A 20,163-nucleotide genomic window follows, 5' to 3' on the forward strand; every position below is an offset into this window, starting at 1 on the left:
ATAGGAAGACTCCTGGGAATTTTAGGCCCGTGAGTCTTCCATCAGTGGTGGTCAAACTATGGGGGAGGATTCTTAAGGACAGGATTTAAGAGCATTTAGAAAAGTACAGTCTTCTCAGAGATCATCAGCATGGCTTTGTGAGTGGAAGGTCATGCCCCACAAACCTAAATGAGTTTTCTGAGGACATAAGAAAAGAAATTGTTGAAGGTAGGGCAGTAGATATGGTGTTTATGGATTTTTGTAAGATATTTGACAAGCTCCTTCATGGGAGGCTCATTAAGAAAGAAATGAGGCACAGGATCCATGGAATCTTGGCTGTGTGGATTCATTCAGAATTGATTTCCCTGTAGAAAGCATAGAGTTGTAGGGACAGAAAGTATTCTGCCTGGAGGTCGGTGACTAGTGGAGTTCCGCTAGTTCTGGGACCCCCGCTCTTTGTGATTTTTATAAATGACCAGGATGAAGAAGTAGATGGATGGGTCAGCAAGTTTGCAGATGATACAAAGGTTGAAGGTGTTGTGGATAGTGTTGAATGTTGTTGTAGGCTATGACAGGATATAGACAGGATGCAGAGTTGGGCTGAGAAGTAGAAAATGGAGTTCAATCCAGACAAGTGTGAGGTGATGCATTTGGAAGGTCATTCATGAAGATTGAATACATGGTTAAGGCAGGATACTCAACAGTGTGGAAGAATAGAGGGACCTTGGACCAAAATCCATAGATCTCTCAATGTTGCCGTGTGGGTAGATAGGATAGGTAAGAAGGCTTATAGATTGCTGGGCTTTATTAGTCGAGGGATTGAGTTCAGGAATTGTGAGGTGATGTTGCTGCTCTATAAATCTCTAGTGAGACCACACTGAGAATATTGTGTTTAGTTCTGGCCATCTAATTGCAGGAAGGATATGGAAGCTATGGAGAGGATGCAAAAGAGATTTACTAGGATGTTCCCTGGATTGGACAATATGTCTTCTGAGACAAGGTTAGCAGAACTGGGGCACTTCTCTTTGGAGTGAAAAGAATGAGACGTTACTTCATAGAGGCCTACAAGATTATGTGAGGCATATATAAGAGAGACAGCAGGCACCTTTTTATCAAGGTGGGAATAGCAAGAACCAGAGGACATCTGTACAGGGTGATGGGAGAAAAATTTAGGGGAGAATCACGGATAGGCTTTTTACACAGAGAGTTGTTGGAATGCATTGCCAGGGTTGTGGTGGAGGGTGGAACAATAGGGGCATTTAAGAAACTGTTATACAGGCACATGGATGAAAGTGATATAGAGGGTTATGAGGTAGGGAGAGTTTAGTTTTAGTTTGGTGGGTCAGCACAACATCATGGGCAGAAGGGTCTGTACTGAGCTATAATGTTCGATGTTCCCCTCTTTTTTTAAAATCACATACACCTCTCTGCTTTTGACTCCTCAATCTCCTGAAAGCCCATCTCTTTTTGTTTTGTCTTTGCTTCGTTACCTCCACATCTCCCTAAACAAAAATAAAGAGTGAACCTTCCACTCAGTTTATGCACAAACTGATGACAAAGGTGAACAAGATAAAGAGCTGGTGGATCTGCTCACAAGCAGCAAAAAACCAGAGTGATCACACACACCCCTCTACACTCTGAACCAGGAGAAAGAAATTGTCCTAAAAATTCTTTTGGATGGTGCAATGATTTTTTTATGTGCTTCACAACTGCACTTTATCTGAAATTTGATTGGATGTGCATTCATAGGCCCATAAATCTTTTCAGCATAAATGACACGATACACATGGAGGCCATTGGGCACACACAGCGAGCACACTCACAGCACAATACATGGCTGCTTCCAATCGCAAGATTTTTAATCAGGCAGGTATATGAAACAAGTGGCTAAATATTTTCCAAACCATACATTCTGGTTTGTTCTTGTTAAACAGCCTTTACTGGTCTCAGTGGTGCTTGGGAGAATGGCAGTGAAAATTCACTGAGGATGCAGAGAACTTTCTTGAAGAAAGGCCCCGGTTTTCTCTTCACCTCTGGAGTAAGTGGCCCCTACAGCTTGCAGACTCTGTTTATTTGCCTTGGATCAAACCTTCCATTCCCTTCCAATGACCTCCAGCCGAGAAACCTTTATCTTCAATCTGGTCTCCTTGACTTTTCACTCCAAAGTGCCCCTTACATCGCCTCCCCCACCCACCCTCTGCAAATCCCCTCCTACCTCCTCAATTAACCAGCTATTCCCAATGGGATCAATCTTCACCCTGGCTGCTGAATCTTTTCCCCAGGCTTCTTCAATATTCTCTTCCAAGGAAATTCTACAATGATGTTATTCCCACTGTTCACCTTCCCTCCATCTACATCCTGCTCTCTTCCACACGGCGAGATAGCAGAAGGAATACCCTCGTGTGTGATTAGAAGGATAAAAACAGGGATTGTCTGGCTCAATGCTTGAAGAATTTTTAGGTCATTAAGTTTAAATAACTACAATGGGAATCTACCTATTTTACACTGGATGAAATATAATCACATGAGTCAAATGCTTAATTTAGTCTTTGGTTTGATAAGACCATAATGAGAATAATGCTCTCCATCTGCTAGAATCCTGTTAGTTTGCCATGTTTAAGTGCTTAATATCAGTAAAAAACCACTATAATCGTATTAGCAGAACTGAAATGAGGAGAGCGGGTCTTTCTTCCTAAGCCATGTCAAATTGTGAATTTTAAAAGGAATTTAAAGATTTTCTATTTCCAGAGTTATCGTGCAAAGTCTTCGTACAGTTGGCATTACTCAGAGAGACAAAAAGCACTTAAATTTGAGATGGCCCACAAAATTACTGATGAATTCCTGCTGAAGGTGTCACTAACAAGAAACAACTCATGTGACACATTGAAGAATATTACAATCTAATCTTAATTAACTCTACTGAAACTGGATAAAACTTAATTATTTGAACTACAGCAAAATTACTTTCACAGCAGCTTTATAAACAGAATACTCGTTGAGAAACAATGAAATATCCAGTTTAGTTGACTTACAAGGACCGTAGCAAGCCACTTGTGGCTTCATTATTTGGATTTTATCAGGTATTTCAACTGGTGAAATAAATTAGGTTTCACACTGTTCCCCATTATGCATTCCATGCACTCATTCTGACGCACATATTTAACAGCTTCGGTGTAGGAATATTGTAATTTCATTATACATAAGAAAATATTCCAAAATAATAATCACGGAAGGAATCAGTTCTCTGAGGGAAAGTACTCAGCTTCATACAGTATTCATTTTAAAGAATAAATTGTTCTTACTCGAATATGTGGCATCTAAAACAAAAATGTACTCACTGGTTTCATGCATAATTAACCACTCTCATCCACAATTTCTGTCAAAAATCCAGTGTAGCAATCTGTCAAAATGTTGTCAAATACTAGATCTCCTAATCCACTTGATACTTTACCATTGATATCATTGATTGCACAAAATATATCCTGTTATAATTCTGGATGAACTTGTGCATTTCCATCCTTTAAACCTTCCCAGACTCAATGTTTTCAGAGAATAAACTGCTTTTAAGAATGAACAATTAAAATTCACTCTCTATCACTAACAAGGGAAGTATAATGTTGTCAGCCATGAAGTGATGGCATTGCCATTTATCCAAATGAAAGGCCCACCTTGAAAAGTTAGTGGGGTACACAACATTGATTTTTCTCCCAGACAGTAAGTCAGCAAATAAAATGCACATTTTTTCCCCCATTCATATTGTACAGAAAGTTTGGAACATGTCATGGTATTAATATGGAATCTGAAATATAAAAACTTTTAAAATGAGAATAACAGATAAAAATAATTTTTTTTTCTAATGTACAAATATATAGAATACTAGAAGATACTGGTTTCAGGTAATGGGTAAAAGATTTAGAGGGGCTCTGAAGAAGAACTTTATCACCTCGAGGGTGGTTGAAGTCTAGAACATATTGCCTGAATGGAGGCAGAGGGTCTCACAACATTTGAAGGAATGTCTGGTTGAGCATTTGAATCGCCAGTGCTTAGAATGCAAGGGAACAATGCTGTTACAGATGGGTCCTTGAGTGTCAGCACTGATACGGGCCAAAGGAACTGTTTTTGTACTGTGTGACTTGTCACAGAATGAAGGAAAAACCCCCTGCACTTTATAGTTTGAGCTCCAGACTAGATTGGTTGTTCAGCATGAATTGTGACTTGGTAGGTTATCAGAAACTCCATTGTGCCTCATTTAATAAGGCTTAACTTTTCAATGGTTTTCACAATACGCCCAGTAGAAGTTAAAGTTCACATTTAACTATGTTGACTGCATCCATAAAAACTGCAATACTATCCTCAACAAAGAAGAAGAATACAACTGGCTGCAGCTTCGATATTTTCATGTACATCTGTCTACCTGCAGATTTCTGATTGACATAAATTGACAAATTGTTACCCGTAATACAAGTTCTAGGCCATCATTTTGAATTAGTAATATTTGGATTTCAGACCAGTTGTACGCACATTTAGACATATTTTAATTATGGTGCTGTTTGTAGAACAAAAGCAGTAGCAGGTTTCTTGGATCAGGTTTAGTCAAAATTTTAATGTGTGTGAAGTAATGGAAACAATTAAAAAAATTATTAAGGCCTTTTAAATACTGTGAAAACCTTGCCAACGGCAAAGTTGTGAAATGTCTTACATTGAGAAGAACAGGAATTAGTACCTAAATAAAACTCCCATTTAGGAAAATAACAAAATGCATTTGTACAGCAAATCAAATTTTGTATCTTATCCCCTTAGATATGATAGAGAACATCAAGGGGTTGAAAGAGATTGCCAAATGCTCCTTCCTGGCTACCACATCCTTCTCATGAGCCCTGGATGCTTCCTTCTTCCTCTTGACGAGCTGCCTCACCTGTTTCATCAACCACAATTCCCTTTTCTTATCATCTTTTCCTTGTCCCAGTGGGACAAACCTATCCTGAACCCAGCACAAGTGGTCCCTACACTTCCTCCATACTATTTCTGTGCTTTCTCCCTTGAACATCTGCTTCCAATTTACTCTCGTTGGTTCCCGCCTCAACTCATCGTAATTAGCTTTTCCCCAATTAAGCACTTTTTCTTATTTTGTCTTTTTCCATGGCTATGCTAAAGCTCACAGAGTTGTGGTCTCTCTCACCAAAATGCTCCCCAACCTGACCAAGTTCATTACCCAAAATTGGATCCAGTATGGTCTCTCCTTTTTTCGGCAGGTCCACACACTGTGTCAGGAATCCTTCTTGAATACACCTGACAAATTCAGCCCCATCTATTCCTCTTGCAGTCAGGAAGTACCAGTCAATGTCAGGGATGTTGAAATCTCCCATAAAAACAACCCTGTATTTCCCACACCATTCCAAAATCTTCCTGCTTTTCTGCTCCTCAGTGTCCCGAGGGCTATTTGGGGCCTACAGTGATAGCTCCCTTCCTATTTCTGACTTCCACCCACATTGACTCAATGGGCACTTCCTCTACAGCCTCCACTCTTTCTATAGCTGTGAACCAGTAATGCTACTTCCCCCCCCTCTCTTTTACCTCCCATCCTATTCCTTTTAAAACCCTGGTACCTGCATCAGTCAATCCTGCCCTTCCTCCAGTCAAGTCTCTGTAATGGCCACAACATCATATTTCCACATACTGATCCATACTCTAAGTTCATCCCCTTTATTCCTAATATTCCTAGCATTGAAACAGACACATTTCACACCCCTCTAACTGGCCTCATTTATGTTTTGTTCCCATCTTGACCTTCCTCACTAACTCAGAACACACCATCATGCTTTTGACCTTCTGCCCTATTCTCTGCATTCACAATCTGGTTCCCCCCCCCCCCCCCCCCCCCCCGCCCACCCACCAAACTAGTTTAAACCCTCCCCAACAGTTCTAGCAAATCTATGCATGTAAATAAATGGAAAATGTGGCATTGCATTAAGCAAGGCCAATCAAATTTATCCGTGGTAAAAATAAACAGTCAATTGGAACTTAATTTAGAATTATTTATCTTAGGTTTTACAGATTAAACTTTATTAAAATGAAGATTGGAAATGGAAATCCATAGTATTTTGATGAGGTTAAGAAGGATGAACAAAAGAAAAATGGAGATTTATAGCTAATTGACCCAGATGTAAGAAAAATAGAGGATTATGTGTATAAGGTAGGGAAAAATAGATTGCTGTGGAATAAGTTTACAGATGTCAGCTCAACATCATAGGCTGAAGGCCTGTACTGTACTCTAGCGTTCTAGGTAACGTTGACAGCAGTGCTGTGAGTGGGACAAAGCCGAATGGCTGGTCCATTTGGAGATCACCAGTGAGACTGGGGAAAATCCTAACAATTGTTGATGAGAGGTAGGAGCAGCTGCAGAGGGGGAATAAAGAAATCCAGGGACGGCAAGAATCAATCTGGAGCTCACGAGATATCAGAGACATTCAGATTCTGTTGATTTAAAAAAAAATCCATGATTCAAACATTGAATTTCACAAAGAATAGACACATTTCCATGTTATGTCAATCACACATAAACAGAAGGGTGAGCATTGATAAAGGGACGGTTTACTTTGAGGAGATGGCAGTGAAGGAAAGACAGGGGCAATGCCTGAGGGGGGGGATTCATTAAGAACACCGACCAACTTGAAACCATGGAGGAAAAGTCATATTTCCACATACTGATCCATACTCTAAGTTCATCCCCTTTATTCCTAATATTCCTAGCATTGAGACAGACACATTTCACACCCCTCTAACTGGCCTCATTTATGTTTTGTCAATCACATAAATGTGATTAAGGAAAGCTTAAGGAAAGGTGACTCAGGTTGACGACAACTTGGTCAGCATGTCTCCATGCTGTAAAAATCCAGGATTATGGGTATTTGTGTGCGGATAGTTCAATAAAGTCAAAATTTGTCAGGAAAAGCAGAATCCAGGAAAAGCGAGAGGGTTCAGGAGTAAAACACAAAAACGTGTAGACACCGTGGTTGAAGTAATGGAGAAACTCAGCAGGTCAAACTGTGTCCTTTATACAGCAAAAGTAAAAATATATAAAGATGAAGAGCTCAAGCCCAAGTGTGCTCAGAAACTGCGCAGAAACTTAAAGATTTTTAAAAAAATTATACGTACAGCATGGTCATAGGCCCTTTCAGCCCTCTAGCCCTGTACTGTCAATGACACCCGATTAATCTACTCTCCACTTATGTTTTGAAGGGTGCCAGGAAACCGGAGCAGCTGGATGAAACCCACGCAAACTCATAACAGATGGATTTGAACCCTTGTCGTTGGCTCTGTAACCATGTTGCACTAACCACTGGACTAACTGCGCCGCTAGCCTTGGTGACAGACAGAGGACAATGATCACACGTCAAAGCAAAGTTTTTTTCCAGTGGCCAAACACAGAGGCAAAATTGTTGATCACGAAACCAAAATGCCAACCTTGCAATTGCGACTAGAGGACAATTAGAGCAACAGAAGGGAAATTATGGAATGTAGCCATAGTAGGTTGCTTTAACTTTTGGCAGGCAGGTTAAGTCTGTAACCCCCCCTTGTACCTTCTGAGAACATAAGGAACTTGGGTAATTCAGAGCAATACCCTGTCTCGGGAACAGTCTTCAGAAGATGAGGCCGAAGCAAGAGTCCTGCAGGTGGAGCAGAATAGAAAACAAGCTAGTCTGGAAAATACTCATTCTAAGATGATTTAACATCCCATCTTTATTCAATTGACCCAGTCTAGATCCCAATCAGTTTCCTCATTGCCATAATGATCTTCAGTCTAATAACGCCAATTTTAACTAAAAGATCAATTGGAAAGATCAAGCTCATATACAATTGCATTTTTACATTTTAACGAGTAAATTAAATTTGCATATATTCATACAAGTGCATTGAAGTTAGTAGGTTAGCTATGGGTTCATTAGCCAGATTGTAAAAGCATTTTTCAGTTTTTGAATTGGGTAAAGAGGGAGTTGGATCAAGACTCCGAAGGGAAGGGATTAGGAAGGCCGGTAATGGAAGCTGGGTCAGTTTCAGTGGCATGGAGCAGGAGGCTGGCCTGACCTAAATCAATGCTCTTGGGAATGAGGTTGATTAAGAGAAGTGATAAAAGGATCTGGGTATGTTTGCCATTTTGAAAATCCTCTCTGGGCTATTTTTAAGCATGGTTCACTCAACAGCTGGATTTAAGACGTTTTCATTAGCCTTCTGGTTCAGTGCCAGTGGTGACGCTCAAAAGGGGAGAAAACAGCATTAATTTAGGTGAGATGTAATTGGGCAGTTTGCTCTCATCAAATTTATGTAGCACAAAGCTGATGAGATGGAAGTGACTGCCAAAAGTCATTTTCATGGGTGGGTGCTGGAATGTCAAAATAATCAACTAAAAGAAAACTTTTTATTCTGAGAGGAGGGAGAACGTGCATTTTCATAGTGAATTTATTGACTGCAATAGAATCGAAGGAAAGTTTGAGCAGCTAACTTGAAGTAATTCCGAGTGTCATTATTAAATAGCGGTTGTGCTTTCCAACTTTCAGAGTTTGCCAAGTTTTCCCTACCCAATATTTCCAGTTTAATTGTGCCACTTGAGAAATTTACATGCCTCAAAATATGGCATGAATCTTACGCTTATTGCAGTATCATTTAGCAGCAACATTTAAGCAACATCTGTGTGCTATAGAACTAATTGAAGTAACATAAGTGGCAGCTGTAAATCCACAGGAAGGTGGCAGTTTGCACCAAGCACTGCTGAGCTAGCTAGTAACTGTCAGCCTGTTACTACAATCTGCTTTATATGACTCTGGTACAGTGCACAGTGTCCAAAATACACGAAGAGGGGATTGAAATGATGCCATTGATAGATAGTGGCAGGCAATTGTTACAGCTAATGTTCAAATAATGTTGTTTTGTAGGCCATTACTCCTGATACGACTCATACTTGTAGCACCACACACATCTCCAAAACAAAACATTAAAATTCTAAAACAGCACATTTCCCCCCTAAAATATCCCCATTACCATACAAAGTGAGGACTGCCATTCTGCCAATAGTGGAAACAGCCACAGTCATAAACAAAAGAAGTTCAAGTGAATAATAACAACCACAGTGGCTTGGAGACATCGCCACCTTTATTCCTATTGTTTACTGAATACCGTGATTCGTAATCTAGCTTCCTTTGGTTTTGGAGAACAAGTTTCAATCTAACACAGTATTCAAATTGTGATAATGGCATAACGTCGCCCTGACACCCCCAGTTCTGCATCTTGTTGTTAGTGCTGGGGAAGGTTGTGATCGTACAGATTCTATCACCAATGTGTACAGATGGTCGTGTAGGATGACTGTGATTGGCTGAGAACTTAGCCACGCCTACTGGCAGGTCTTAAAGGATTGCTCCTAGATCATTCTGGACTGGTCGACCTACTTGCGATACGCTCCAGTCTTCTAGTTAATAAAAGCCTTGGTTTGGATCAACAAGCCTTTGATTCTTTCGACGCGCTCTACAAAAGTATTTGGCAACCAGAAACAGAAATAGGCAGAGTCAGGCCTAGGGTGACACGAAGCATGCAAATTCCTGGGGATGTGCCCTCTAAAAGATTAGAAAGTGAATAGAAATACAGAAACATTGAAAACAGCAGGAGAAGGCCATTCAGCCCTTCAATCTTCTCCTCCATCCTATACAGCGATGGACCATATCATTTCAGTGTTTTACTCAGTACTCTATTCTTGCTTTCTCTCCATAACCCCTTCATCCCCTAAGCCAAGAAGGCCACATCCAACCCTGATCCTGTTTGACTAGTCTGCAACTCCTGCCAGCACTGGTTGTACGGGAACTCTCAGGTCCAATGGTGAATGCCAATGTTGTGGTATTGTCAATGTTCTCAAATGGACACTGTTCAATGTAAAGCAAACCCTTCCCCATCTGTGAACAGTTAAATTAAGACAGTGGTAGTGCCCTGAAATGTAGTGTTACCCACCATAACCTTCCATACTATTCTGTCAGGCTTATTGATCTCTCAGCCATGCCTGTGGGAAATCCTCAATTCCTCCTTTAAATTTTATTTTCAGGACATGGAATTACACTCACATTGACAAATTACCTCCTAGATGCTTGTTATTTGAGGCCAGAGCGAAACATGAAAGCCTGCTGATGCTATGATTGCAGTAAAACACACAGAGAAATACTGATGGAACTCGGCCGGTCTTGTACTGTTCAGCGGAGGTAAAGATACATTACTGACGCTTTGCGCCTGAGCCCTTCTTTAAGGAATAAGCAAAGAAAAAGCCCGAAATATCAGTAATATATCTTTACCTCCACTGGATGCTGCAAGACCAGCTGAGCTCTGCTGGTATTTCTGTGTATTATCTGAGGCCAGTACTCCCTGGGGTGCAGGGTGTGAGGCACTCTAACTTCCCTCCAAAGGAGTGAGGAAAACCCAGTCTGCATTATTTGCCACACTCAGTGTGCAGGAAACATCTTCTAACTTGTCTTCCATTTTACACAGGTTTGAACTGTAGGCTTGCCCCATCCTGGAAAGAGCTTCATGATCCTATATAAGGCTGGACAGTGGATATTTCCATCCTCTACTTTCAATTGCCCTTTCTGAAGGAATCTTCCAGTTTATATTTGTTTTATACAATCCACCAAGCACCGCAACAATGTCTTCTTTGACATAAATTGATTTAAACCCTGCTCCGCTCACATGCAAATAGCAATCTAGAATGTGTTCTTTACCACTGCTCTTTGCCAAAACAAACACACTTCAACAAAACAGACTTTAGAAGTAAGTGAGATTAAAAACACTGTCTAGATTGTCTTAATTATTTAATGAGATTGAGATATCAGTGTATGCACAGCTGTCATGTGTGGTATGAGATTCTTTTTTTAAACCTCAGCTGAACCCAACTATATAACCAATGAGTGACAAAGCCACTGGCCGATTAGTAAAAAAATCACTTCAAATATTGACTAGCTGGCAGCGTTATATGGCGTTCCTTTGAGCTGAGAAACAGGACATATGTACAATGTATGATGTGGATATTTCAACTTCACTGCCCTGAACCATGGAAGCATTCTGCCCTGCACACTTCCTCATTACCAGAACTGCATTGTTCTTTTCTGATTCATGTGGAACAAGGTCGACAAATTAGCAGTTTCTTCAGATTTTGTCAGTCATAGGCTTTTTTTTGTTGAAACCATTGTCATTGCTAAAAGCTGCTTTCTTCAGAAGAAAAGTAATGTTGAACTTTGATTCACATCAATGCAAACCTGACACTGGAGAGTAAAATTTCACTTTTGCTCTTGCAGGCAGCACTTGATGTTTTCACATTCAGCTGGCTTTGTGAATTTCTTCCATTGTGTTTTTCCCAGTTAGGTGAGAAGCTGAAGGTACCCAACTAGAATAATATCGTAAAGTTTTACTTCAGTAAGAGGTTGCTCCAAATTTTGCTTAAAACATAGCAGATTAAACGTCAGAAATCGAGGAATGAGATACATTCACATGAGCTTCAGGTGCCTGAATAGAGCTGAATATGCCCTTTAGTTCCCTCCATCCAGAATCTTCATAATAAACTTGTGATCATAGAAAGTCATCTGATATAGAAAGTTAGTGTTGAGGTTATCACAATGCAATTAGAATGCCGTGTCCTGGGGTTCTCTGGCACTGTCTGCAAGGAGTTTGTACATTCTCCCAATGCCTGTGTGAGTTTTACCAGGTGCTCCAGTTTCCTCCCACCCTTAAAAAGTAGGATGATTTGTGTATTTGGGGCAGCATGGGCTCATGGGCTGGATGGAGCTGTTTCCATGTTGTAAGTCAAATGAAACAAAACATTAGGGACACGGTCTTCAGTTCACTGCATCTGCACTGACCATCAAGCACTTATTTTCGTTAAAACCATACACGATTTGATTTTTCATCATGAGTCCCAACCATCATCCCATCACCAACCAACTAGCAGCAATTTATAATTCCCAACTAATCTACTAATGCACACAATTTTGGCATGTGGGAGGATATTGGAGCATCCAAGAAAATTCACAAGTACACAGTAGAATCTGCAAACTTAATGTAGTCAAATCAAGCTTATTGTCATCTGATTGTACAAGAACAACCTGACGAAACAGTGTTCTCCGACCCTTAGTGCAAAACACGCAGACACCCAACCAGACGTGACACACACACACACAGAGACAAACAATACATATGCAGGACAAGTTTTTTTTTAGCTGTTCGAGTAAATAAACATTGTTTTGTACAAATGAGAGACTCGGATGGTCAGTGTAAGCAGTTCTTTTTGGTCGTTCAGCATTCTCACTGTCGTGGGAAGAAGCTGTTCCTCAGCCTGGTGGTGCTGGCTCCTGTATCTCTTCCCTGAATGGACCAGCTGAAAGAGGTTGTAAACAGGGTGGACGAGGTCTTTAATGATTTTGTGCTCCCTCTTCAGATAACGATCCCAGTAGATCATGTCGATGGTGTGGGGGGTGGGGGTGCCCAGTGATCCACTCTGCCACTCTTATGGGCCTGTGGATTGACCTCCGAACCATTTCTCTGCATCGACCGTACCATACTGATGCAGTCGGCCAGTATGCTCTCAGTAGAGCTCCTATAGAAGGTTGACATATTACTTCTATGGAATACAGAGTGCTGGAAGCTGCAGAATGTTCTATAGAAGGCTGATAGCCTTCCTGCTTCAGTCTTCTCAGGAAGTGTAATGGCTGTTGCACCTTCCTGGCAGGTGAGGAGATGTTCTGTGTCCACCATAGGTCATTGGTTAAGTGAACTCCAAGGAACTTGGTGGTCTTCTCTCTCTCTTCCACAAAGTTGTTGATGTGTAGAGGAGAATGGTTATTTCTTGATGTCCTGAAGTCCACGATCATCTCCTTCACCTTGTCCATGTTGAGACTCAGGTTGTTATTCTTGCACCATTTCATGAGATTTTCCACCTCTTCTCTGTTGGGCTGATGGAGCTTTGATGAGAGCTGGATCTGGCGATGCAGTCAATGGTCAGTATGTTTTAATATATATGAATATATTCTTGAAGCCCCTGTGGATTGTGAGGCGCTAATCTGTAGCTTGTTTAGTTGCATGGGTTCACCGTTGATAGGGTTCTCCTCACCTCGGCTGCAACTGTTCATCTGGGTGACATGGAGCTCTCTTTGGCATCATCCTGTTCTTTGCATCAAACCGTGTATAGAACATGCTCAGTCTGTCCGGAAAGAAGGTGTCATTGTCCTTAATTCACAAGGTTGACTTGTGGTCCATTATAGTCTAGATCCATTGCTATTTGAGTCCCGTTTCGCCTGTGTCGCACTGCTGTCTGTGGATCTTCTGTGCATACCCCTCACTTTGTCTTCCAGATTGCTCAGGAGAGTTCAGCCCTGGTGGATCTTAGTGCCCTCCTACACCCCGTCCTGAAGGCAGCATCATGAGCTCTGAGATGGGGCCAGACCTTTGCATCCAACCATGGTTTTGGTTAGCCCTGGGTGTGAAGCTTCTGATCTCAGTGACATCCTCAATGCACTTGCTGATATAGCCAGTCACTGAGCTCATGCACACCTCTATGTTTACATGACCATTGAAGGTGGCCACCTCCCTGAAACTGCTCCAGTCCGTGGACTCAAAGCAGCCTTGCAGCCCTGCTGTGGCAGCCCCTCAAACTGGCCATGTCCTGATCTCCCCATGAACTGACCTAGTTTGCTTTTCCAGTGTTCTGTTCGCTGGAGTAAGCAGGACAGATATGTGATCTGGGAGTGAGGTGCAGCCTTGCACGCAGTGGGGACTTTGGTGTACACTCTATCCAGGGTGTTCTTTCCTTTGGTGGTGGAGTTCACATGCTGTTGAAACTGTGATAAGACCATTTTCAGGTGGGAAGTCTGGGCTTCGCAGATAGCACCATAAAGCTCCTTCATGGCTTCACCCCCATTAGCTGAAGGTGAAATGTAGACTGTGGAAATCAGCGAGGTTGAGAATTCCCTGGGCAAGTGGAAGGGTCTGCATTTCACCAGGAAGCATTCTATCGCTGCTAAGCAGAAAGTCTTCACAACATAGACACTGGAGGACAAGTTTTCATTGATGTCAATGCATAGTCCTCTCCTAGAGACTTGCCATCCACCTGGATCACTGAGCCTGGAATGTTGTCCTGGAGTCATGCAGCCATGCAGTTCTTTTGGGTTCAGAAGCTGCCTTATGTAATCTATTTTCTTCTCCAGTGATCTTACGTTTAAGAGTAAGATTGTTGGGAGTGTGGGTCTGAAGGGGTTAATTTTCAGTCTAACCCCGATACCAGCCATTTTCCACGCTTCTGTCTTCTCCAACAGCGCTTCCAATGGCCGTTCTGCAGCTTCCAGCACTCTGTGTTCCATGCTTCAGTAGATTTAAATGGCACAGAATCCTACCAATCCAATCCGCTAACTTGAAATTCCGGTTCGTGTTTTGTATTTTGATGAATGTTTGCCAATCAGAGACACAACGTAGTGGGTTAGGGATTTCACCATTGTGAAGTGGGCGCTGCAACATCGTGCGCCACCACGTTGAATTAGATGGGAGTGCACGAGGTCACCACCCACGATCAATATCGTATAAGGCCCTTCGAGTTGTGAGGCAGTAAGCCCCATCAGCAAAACATGGGCCTGCAAAAGGAACAAAGTTGAGAGAACAAAACCACCTTGAGTGATTTCTGGGGTAAAAAGGAAGCAAAGATAGAAACCAATTTAGGGACTACATCCCAAGCTGGACGTATTTTTCCCAGAAGCCTTTGTTTTGTAAGTTCTCAAGTTCAAATGGTGCACTCATCTAATAATTACATTCCATAATTTCTGTTCTTCTATTTCACCTACACTAACCAGACTCCCCCAACCCTCCCCCCCAACTCCGATAAGTCCAAGCAACAATAAAGTTTCCACTTCAACTCTAACTGAACTTTCATTAAATATCATACAACTAAAAAGGCCATGTCTGACAGCAACTACTTAAAAGTTACAAAGTGCAGTAAAACCCCTGGTACCTCAAATTCAAGCAACCGGCAGCCTCAAGCAATTGGCACAAAATTTGAAGGAAAAAAATTAAAAATGAAAATAAATAAGAATAAAATAATAAGTAAAATATGTAAGTTTAAAATTGTAAAAGTAAATGTTCTCTGAAGTAACATGTAAACCTTTGATGAAGATGGGAGAAGTTATTCAGCCAGCGGGATGTCTTGGACGAGCTTTGCTCATAGCAGCCATTCGAATAAAGTTGTGTTGGAATAAAATGGCCTCACTCAAGAGTTGGTTGATGCTGCCGAGGTAACTCTCTTAAAATGTCTCCTTATTCCTGCTTAGTAAGAGTTGCCCTGGTCAGAGGCTTTATCTGTAAACTTGGAAAAGGGGGGCATAAATTATCATGTTATTGTTCATCTTGCGGGCAGCTCAGTGGAGGGGGAGGAACCTGCAGATGCAGCAACAGTTAAATGTTTTCAAAGAATGTGGTTGTTAATAAAGTAAAATGCTTTATGTTTTATATATTCATGCAAGTGAAGTTTTTTCAGCGCAGGTCCAGTTAAATAATAACATTTTTATCTTTTGTCTTTTAAACAGGTTATTCTTAATGCAGATGTATTAGTTGGGCATTGCAAGAGTAAGTCTCAAGCAACCATAAAATACACTTATCAGGCATCTACCAATCCCCATAGGGGCTGGATCCCAGGGTTTTACTTTACTTAAGCGGTTGAATCAACAGTACATTCTGGGCCTCAACTATCGGACTCCTGAACAGCAGACTCATTAAGAGATTCATTTGAGAACCCATACTTTGCTCATTATTTATTACCAAATGTTTATAAAGTATTTCTGTATTTGCAGTCAATTTTTAAAATTTCTATCTTTTCTTCATATTTTTTTCTTCTGAGTACAGCTTACAGTTACTGATAATTAAAAATTCTGCCTGGCTCTCAGGGTTGTATTGTCTCTGGCAATAGATTTGAACTTTAAAAGAATGAAAGGATAACTTTAATTTGAACACCTGATCTTCTCGTTGAGGAAAATCATTCACCAATAGATGTTCACTGCTTTGCATTAGACCTTGCTCATTCCAGAAAACTCCACAAGTTTCTATGTGACCTATCAGGGAATCTATCAGGGAAAGCTGATGTTTGTGTTCCAATGCTCCCAATATTAATATTAATCAAGACACATCTACCCCAGCTCTTTGCCTTACACATATCACATCTTTGTGACTTGCAGACCCATCAGAATGAAAAAAGTTGTGGCAAATCTGTCAAATTTGAATTCAATGTCCCAGATTTTAATATCTACTGATGTCTTATGCACAAAAACTGTTAACTATTATTTTACATGAAATCTGTCCCTGTCCTAGAAATTCTTTGTCACTCATCAATTTTATTATTTAGGGCTGGCCAAATGTAGAAAGTAACATTAGCTCTTGCATTCATAACAACTTATGGTTTGGATCTAAGGTGGAGCCACAAGTCCAGTGGTGATGTCATGAGTGACGTATTACATACTCGCAAGGCAGTGAAATCGTAGCAGGAATAAAGGATATAAACGCTCAATGTATAAAAGACCGTGAGAAAATCGACTGCAAATGGCTTCAGACTGTTCAAACTTAGGACAAGCCCTCAGACCAGCTTGTCATTATTCCCAAATAATAGAATATAACAACTAGTTACATAACATTACATTGTATTAGGTGTTATAAGTAATCTTGAGATGATTTAAAATACAGGTACGCACTGACAGCCCCACCGGTCGTGCGTTGACAGCCCCACCGGCCACGCTGTGAAATATAACCGTGTAGTCAGTGGGGCTGTCAGCGCGCGACCAGTGGGGCTGTCAGTGCGCAGTTGCATTTTCGATCATCTCAAGATTACTTATAATACTACCAGAATGAGGCAAGCATGTAGGCACTAACGTCACTAATGGGTAGCCAGTAATTCGAGTCAACCATTCACACCAACACAGAGTGATTAATGAGTTAACTCGGCCAGGCTCTGATACTTGCCCCCATCGAGAGTCTGGATATTTGGGTTGCTTAATGAACAATAATGATCTATGAGGAAACTAATTGTTCTAGGTCAAATTGGCCACAATTTCTTACTCATTATATTAACCTGTCTAAATGTTTCCTCCCCTCCCCCACCATTTCACAGTAATAAACTTGGGCAGCATATCCATGTTGGAGAAACACAAAAGCTATGCCCTCTGGTCCTTCACTCCTCCACTGCTGGAAACATCTCCTCCACATCCAGCCCTTTCAACAGGATCCTCCCTCATCCTTCTGAACTCCACTGAGTACAGGCACAAAGCCATTAAATGCTCCTCATCCATTAATCCTCTCATCCCCAGAATCATTCTCATAAACCTCCTCTGAACCAAGGCCAACACATCCTTTCTAAGATACAGGGCCCAAAACTGCTCACAATCCCAATGTGGTCTGGCCAATGCCTTACAAGGCTTCATAACCACATCTTTGCTTTTATATTCAGATCCTAATGAAATTGCACTGGAGTTGCCTTTCTTACTACCGACTCACTCTGCAAGTTAATCTTCACGGAATCCTGCACTAGGACTTGCAAATCCCTTTGGAGCTCCATTTTCTGAATTCTCTCCCCATCTTGAAAAGTCTAATTCTTTATTCCTTCTATAAAAGTGGATGACCATAACACTTCCACCTTCTACTTCTTTGCCCATTATCTCAACCTGTCCAATTTCCTCTGTCAACTTCCTGCTCCCCCCTCCGCCCATCTTCATATCATCCACAAACCTGGCCACCAAACCATCATCCAAATCATTAACATATAACGTGAAAAGAAGCAGACCCAAAATCCACCCCTGCGGAACACCACTGGTCATCAGCAGCCATCTGGAAAAGACCACTCTATGCCTTCTGCCAGTCAGCCAAACTTGAGCTGACAAGGAATTGCTGGAGGAACTCAGCAGGTCAGACAGTTTCCATGGGTAGAAATGATCAGTGAATGTTACAAGTCAAGACCTTTTATAAAGAGTAAGATTTAAAACAAAGTGAAATTACATATATAAAGGGGGAAAGAAGCTGAGAGAGGGGCCCAGATGTGATAGGAGAGAAGGTGTGAGAGGTGAAGAGGCTAGAGGAGGGTAAGTCCATTAGGAATGGGAGTGGGAGAAAATTAAGAGAAAGATAGGGAATAATTGAGTACAGCAATAGGTAAAGGAGAGATGGAAGCAGTGGTAAATCTGTCGACACTGGAAAATTGGGCCAATGCACTAACCGCTGGAAGTGGTCATACAGTGTCCATGGAAAGCAATAGATAGTTGTCACTTTGGGAAACAATGGAATCAGTTGGGTGTGGGTGTTACCTAAAATTAGAATAAAATAATATCCTTTGGTTTAAGCCTGTCCAGAATCAATATCACGTGTTATTTCTCAAAATGATGTTTAGCTTCACCATGACAATGGATTGTAGGAATGGTTGGGGGAGTTAAAATGGTTGGCTCCAGGAAACTCAAGTTTTGACCTACAAATGAGGCGCAGATGTTCAGCAAAGTGGTCACCCAATCTGTGTTTGGTCTCACTGATGTAGAGGAGGCCACATGGAGTATACCTTATGCAGTAGATTAGAAAAACAAAATTACGCAATGGCCCTTTTCTTTCAATTGCAGCCAAATAATGAATGTGAAATTGAATGTAAATTCCCCATTTTGTAAGAATGCAGAAAAATTCATGGAAGACAATTTGACATTTAAAAAAAAATCATCTATCCAGAAAGATCTTAAAATCCTAATATTCCATAAATATATTAATTTTTAAAAATTACCTCTAGCTTTTTTTAAGCAGTGCAAACTTCTACTTTTGTTACAGATGCAATTTATTTCTGATTTATTTTGGTTACCTGGTGAAAATAGTAACACACATTTTTCAATGTAGCAGGTAAAAATACTCATAAAGCAGAAATGACATTCCTTTAGAGAACCACATACAATCGTGACGAGATAAAGAAGAACTATATATGCTGTTAAGAGATAATCATTTTACCATAACCTTTTCATTGGAATGTCATCAATTTTGTTTTGTTTCTTAACAGTATCCTTATGATGCCTTTTAATGGAAATTCCCATAAACGTTTTTTTCTCTTTCCATAATAACTTTATGTGGCCATTTGACTTAATGTGATTAGGTTGGCCAAAATATACTGACATTGAAGTGGCTTTCACTTCCCAGTTCCTGGTCTGTAGCTTTCTGTTCCCACCCAGGCACCCTCTAACCCCTCTCTGTCAAGCATTGAGTTCCAGACTCACCAATAAACCTCAGGTGATTTTCTTTCCCCCTCAATTCCTCATAATCCTTCGCCAACTAACTTCAATCTATATCTACTTGCTATTGCCCAATCTGCAAAGCATTTTTCAGTTCACCCAGTCCAGATGGCTAATAGCTGCATATGTCTTAATCACCCCTTGATCATTCAAAAATGTTCTAAACAACCTCAATCGACCCCTAACTAAAATTATTCAGCCCTTGTAGTATACCTTTAAAGCCTTCTTCACTATCTCCAGCGAACCAGAAATACGCACATTACTCTTGCTATGGGTTAACGTGTTTTCGAATGCAGAGTTTGGTCAATACAGTAAAATCCCCAGTATTCAAAACCTACGGGGATTGGTAGGTACCAGATAAGTGAATTCTCTAGTTGCTGAGATTGTGTGCTGTGTGATTGGTGAACTAAGGGTGAGGCATGCCAATTGTAAACTTCTGTATTTTTTAACAATTTATTTTTTGTGATTCTTTTTGCCACTTGCTGGTTGCTTGAATTCAGGATAACAGGGGTTTCACTATGCTTTACATTAAATTTGTTACATACATCTACTCTCCATGCTACCTCCTCAAAATATTAGTCAATTTGACATGATCTTCCCTTCACAAAACCATGTTGACTGTCAAAGTTGGTTTGCAATGGAATTTTTATAGCAGAAATGTGTATAGGCTTTGGAAGAGTAGCTGGATCACGTGAGTGGTGAAAGGCTCATGAGTTATCAGGGCCAGACTAAGAAAATGGAGAGGGCATTGAGCCATAGAACCATACATCATAGAAACAGGCCCCTTTGGCCCTTTTAACATATGATGAACCACTTTTTTTGCCTAGTCCCATTGACCTGCACCCAGCCCATAGCCCTCCATACCCCTCCCATCCATGTACCT

The 20,163-nt window shown here is 41.0% G+C and overlaps 1 protein-coding gene across 8 annotated transcripts in view; it reads right to left on the reverse strand.

Annotated features, from left to right (window-relative positions):
• The window catches only part of mgmt (O-6-methylguanine-DNA methyltransferase), a 538,867-nt gene that overhangs the window by 177,854 nt on the left and 340,850 nt on the right, over positions 1-20,163 (reverse strand). Inside the window, exon 7 of one of the 8 annotated variants that reach the window (XM_069899650.1) lies at positions 18,794-18,859. The exons of the other annotated variants lie outside the window; for them this stretch is intronic. The gene's annotated coding sequence lies outside the window, so the exon portion shown is untranslated. Of the gene's footprint in view, positions 1-18,793; positions 18,860-20,163 lie in introns of those variants that run through there. 8 annotated transcript variants of the gene reach the window in all.

This window comes from Narcine bancroftii, chromosome 10 (genome assembly GCF_036971445.1).
Source record: "Narcine bancroftii isolate sNarBan1 chromosome 10, sNarBan1.hap1, whole genome shotgun sequence".
Taxonomy (NCBI): domain Eukaryota; kingdom Metazoa; phylum Chordata; class Chondrichthyes; order Torpediniformes; family Narcinidae; genus Narcine; species Narcine bancroftii.